Source organism: Sorghum bicolor, chromosome 6 (genome assembly GCF_000003195.3).
Source record: "Sorghum bicolor cultivar BTx623 chromosome 6, Sorghum_bicolor_NCBIv3, whole genome shotgun sequence".
Taxonomy (NCBI): domain Eukaryota; kingdom Viridiplantae; phylum Streptophyta; class Magnoliopsida; order Poales; family Poaceae; genus Sorghum; species Sorghum bicolor.
Genome location: NC_012875.2, coordinates 5,417,457 through 5,422,353, shown reverse-complemented (window position 1 = coordinate 5,422,353; position 4,897 = coordinate 5,417,457).

The following is a 4,897-nucleotide window of genomic DNA, read 5'->3' as shown; positions in this document are numbered from 1 at the left end:
GTAAGCCATCCAATCTCCATCGGTATTATTTGTCAATACTTGACCATGGAATGACCCACTTTATTTCTCTTTCAGGAACAGGATTCTCTCGATAGCTTGTTCTCTTTTTCCATCGACATCTCTGAAGACGAAGGTGAAGAAGCAAGCTCCTCTCGGGCAGTTGGGATCACATCGACAGAAATCAGGGCGAAATTGGAAGAATTATCGGCCCTCCTTCACCAAGACACAGCCCAACTGGTTGATGACTCCGACCCAGCCAAGGCTTTGATCAAGACCCTCAGAGGCCAAATTCCTGCCGATGCTGAAGAAATCCTCTTTCAAGCTGCACATCTAGAGAGCCGTCAGCTGCAGTACCAGAGGGCTGTCCAACGTCTTGCCGATAGAGCTGCTCATGCCCAGCTTTCTGAGGAAATGATGAAGGTAAAACTGCTTGCCGATGAGAAACACAAGAGCATCGGCATCCTGACATCCTCGGGAGATGTACTGAAACAAAAGATTTCTGATCTATCGGCAAGAAGAGAAGTTCTGTTGGCAGAACTCAAACAAGTAGAAGATGCCTTGTCCCAAGCCCAACAAGAAGAAAGCCAACTGCCGGAGACAATCAAGCTTCTCGAGCAAGAACGCAATGTCTATGGCCGTAAGGCGCTGCAGATGAAGAAGAAGTTGAAGCCGGTGGAAGGTTCTGCCGATGAAGACACCAAAGAGATAGAAGCAGCCAACCAAATCCGCCTGCGCTATATCGGCGATCCAGGCATTGCTGAACATGTGAATTCTTCATCGGCAACATACTTGCTCTTTTTCTTTTGAACAATCCTAGTATTTTGGTCTAGCTGATAGGACTGTTATCGGCACCTTTTAAAACATTAAGTCCATCCCCAGATACATTTTGATCCAGCCGATAGGAATGTTATCGGCACTTAAACTTTTATGCATCGACCCATATGCTTGGGTAATACTTCTTTAAATATTTGCCATTGAATGCTCTGGGAAATTCAACTCCTTTGAGAGTTTCTAGGATATAAGCGTTGCCAGGAGCCAATCGACTTATCCGATAGGGACCCTCCCAATTGGGAGACCACTTCCCAAATTTTGAACTTTTAGTCCCGATCGGTAAGATTAGTTTCCATACTAAGTCTCCATCGGCAAACTCCTTAGCTTTCACTTTCTTATCATACCATCTGGCAACTCTCTTCTTATTCTCTTCTATGCTCATCAAAGCTCTTAGCCGATACCCTGCTAGATCATCCAACTCGTCTGTCATCAAAGTAGCATAATCATCGGCAGCCAACTAATCTTGAAAAGATAGTCGCCTAGACCCAGCCTTAATTTCCCAAGGTAACACTGCATCATGCCCATACACCAACTGATATGGTGAAACCTTAGTCGATCCATGACAAGCCATCCGGTATGACCATAAAGCTTCATTTAACAATATGTGCCACCTCCTAGGGTTTTCTTCAATCTTTCGTTTAATATGCTTGATAATTCCTTTGTTAGATGCCTCGGCCTGCCCATTAGCTTGAGCATAGTAAGGAGAAGAGTTTAACACTTTAATCCCCATACCGATTGCGAATTCATCAAACTCCCCCGATGTGAACATAGTACCCTGATCGGTAGTAATTGTTTGAGGAATCCCAAATCGGTAAATAATATGCTCTTTCACGAAATCAATCATATTGGCCGATGTAACTTTCTTTAAAGGAATAGCTTCAACCCACTTAGTGAAATAATCAGTGGCAACTAAAATGAACTTATGCCCCTTGCTTGATGGCGGATAAATCTGGCCGATCAAATCAATAGCCCATCCTCGGAACGGCCAAGGTTTGATGATAGGATTCATAGCCGATGCGGGCGCTCTTTGAATATTGCCAAATTTCTGACACCCTTGACATCCTTTGAAATACTTAAAGCAATCCTCAAGTATAGTCGGCCAATAATACCCATTTCTTCTAATCATCCACTTCATCTTAAAAGCCGACTGGTGCGCACCACACACTCCCTCATGGATCTCTCCCATCAAACTTCTAGCCTCATCATCACCTAAACATCTGAGAAGAATCCCGTCAATGGTTCGGTAATATAACTCATCTTCGAGGAGTACATACTTGGTGGCTTGAAACCGAACACGCCTCTGCAAAATTGATCTGCAAACACAAAGGGCTAATACCCGATTCAAACGTTAAGGCGTGCCAGCCGATTTGACCTTGCTATCGGCAAAGGTGATAACTCGAATACTTTAGTCCTGACAACAGCGATGCGCCCGGATGTCACGGCTAAGAGGTACTCACGCGGAACTCGAGAACACGCCGAGCTTAAGTCGACGAATTCCTAAGAACTCGTAATAAAAGGAAAAAAAAGTATGACGAAGTCGTCGAAAAGTAGATGTTGGAATATGAGTAAAAAACGTATGTTTGATTGATTTCCTGATAGATATCCTGATTACAAGGTCTTAGGGCTTATATTTATACCCTACTCAAAGAGCTACGACCAGACACGATTAGAATTCGAATTCCAAATTACACGGAACCCGTATACAAAACGATACGAATAACATAAGGAAATAATAAAACCATCCTTCGTGACAAACCGAAACTCCTCCACATGACAACTGGCAGCTTCCGGACTCCTCCTTCGCGTCATCGGCAATCCCCTTGCCATAGCCATTGGCAGACCCTTTTACTTGGTCATCGGCACCATATTACTGTCTGAGGACTTAGTCACATTCAACCTTTCCCTCATCGGCAACCATCCTTACCAGCAACCCGCATCGTACTGCCACCCTGTCCTGTCATCCTGGACACGCGCCCAAAAATGGTGTCAACACATGCCCCCCAGTTTCGGAGTATAAAACTATTAATGCTCCGAAATTCTCTGCAGTAATGATGTCTCCTCCGCAATTAATGCTCCTAATCTGGTAACCATCAACCTCAACCTGGACACATCTGATCCTAATCCTCCGCAGATCCCTCGAAATCTCCAACTTCCTAAACGGGCATCTCTTTTAGTCGTACATCGGCAACAATACCGTTACAAAGATCTGCCGATGCTCTGCCCAGGAGATTCGCAAAAAACGGTTACTTCCCCTCTATCCGCCCATCGGCAGGATGACCGTTATAGAATATCACCGATGGGCCGACCAGGAGATCGCGCACAGTAAAATATCTTTAGATAATGACCGCTTCCTGTCAAATCACCTGCACAATCCCTGGATTATCGTGCGAACAGTTACCATATCCACTTGAGTACCCTCGGATTTCTCGGATGCGGCAAAGAAATAAGTCAGATTTGCCCTTGTCCATCTTGCCCTATAAATAGTTCCTTCTTGGGTACTCCTCCCCCATTACATCATTCTGCCATCCAACTTCACTTTTCCAGCGGCGGCGCCATTCTCAATCCTCAAGATCTCCGACAAGCATTCTTCTTCATCAACTCCGGCGTCTTCCAGCGTCCCTTTCACGACAAGATGGCCGTTGGCTTCGTCGTCCCTGAGGTCACACTTCCATCTCATCTGCTGTACCTTTTTCCTGCATTCCTGTTCATCTGCGATTTACCTTACCGAATATTTTCCTTCTCCTTTTTCTTTGTATCTTTATTCCCCAAAACACTAGGAGTTATCCAACAAAATTGTCATTCCTACCGATCAACCACATCTTCAATGCCTCGGCCCTCTAGGGGATCCAGATGCAACCGACCTTATCAACGCAGAAACCAACAGGATTCCCTTTAGAGCTGAAAACTTCGCTCTAGATCTATGGAAGGACACCTTTCGCTCTTGGCCCAGCCCTACTGTAGGGTGGAAAGACTGGTTCTTGAGGGTCAGCAACTCTTATGAAGTTCAATGGGGTGAGAGGAAATTAGCTCAATGCATTAGGCTGTCCATTGCCGATATGCACAGGAACGAGTCATTGCTGATAGCTGCATCTTACTTTTGGTCAGACACTCTCAACGCTTTTGTTTTTGGCCACGGCCCTGCTTCTCCTACTCTTGCCGATGTAGCCATGCTTACTGGGTTAGACATATCTTCTGCCGATAGCACCCACTTTTTTGATACCGCCCCCAGTGCCAAAGTGGAGACTCGCGCTATCGGCGGCTGGTCAGGGTACATCCAGAAGTACCGCGGGAGAGGGCCTGTCACCATAAAGGAACAAACCACCTTTCTGAACATGTGGCTAGACAAGTTTGTATTCTGTGGTCGATCGGCAGGACCGACTTCTGTCTATCTATCGGCAGCAGAAAGACTGGCTAGCGGTGGTCAATTTCCTCTCGGTCGCTATTTGCTCGGCGCTGTTTATCACCTTCTTCATCAGGTGGCCCAGAAACTCCTGCTCGGCCAACCTATCGGCAACTTGGGAGGTCCTTGGTGGTTTATTAATATGTGGCTCAACTTGCACCTGCACAAGCGCCTCGATCTCAACTTGTTCTCTCAGCACTTCCCAAGAGATATAGCCGAGAACCATGTGTTGGGTGAAGAGGAATCGGCAACACGTGCCCCCCTGAACTTTGGCGAAGCTGTTATAGTTTTACCCGGTTCAGGGAACACTCCGGATCAGATCGGCCGATTCTTCGAGACGCTGTATGAGGGTCTGGCCAGAGATGAACGACCATGGCTGGCTTATGACGACCCAGATAGCATGCTCCCTCTGACCTTCAATCCGTTCGACGAAGCTCTTGATAGGGACAATGAGGTGATGATGGCAATCGTGACTCCCAGAGCCATACCAGTGAACTTCTTCGGCAGCACGAAAACCTCTCCCCAAACCTATGAATTTTATAATCCATCGGCATTAGCTCGCCAGCTAGCTTTCGGCCAATTGCCGATCGCACTTCCTTATGCCGATGTAATAAAGCCCAGAGAACCCATCGCTAACCTCCTCGAGTGGACTCGAGTAGCCCAGCT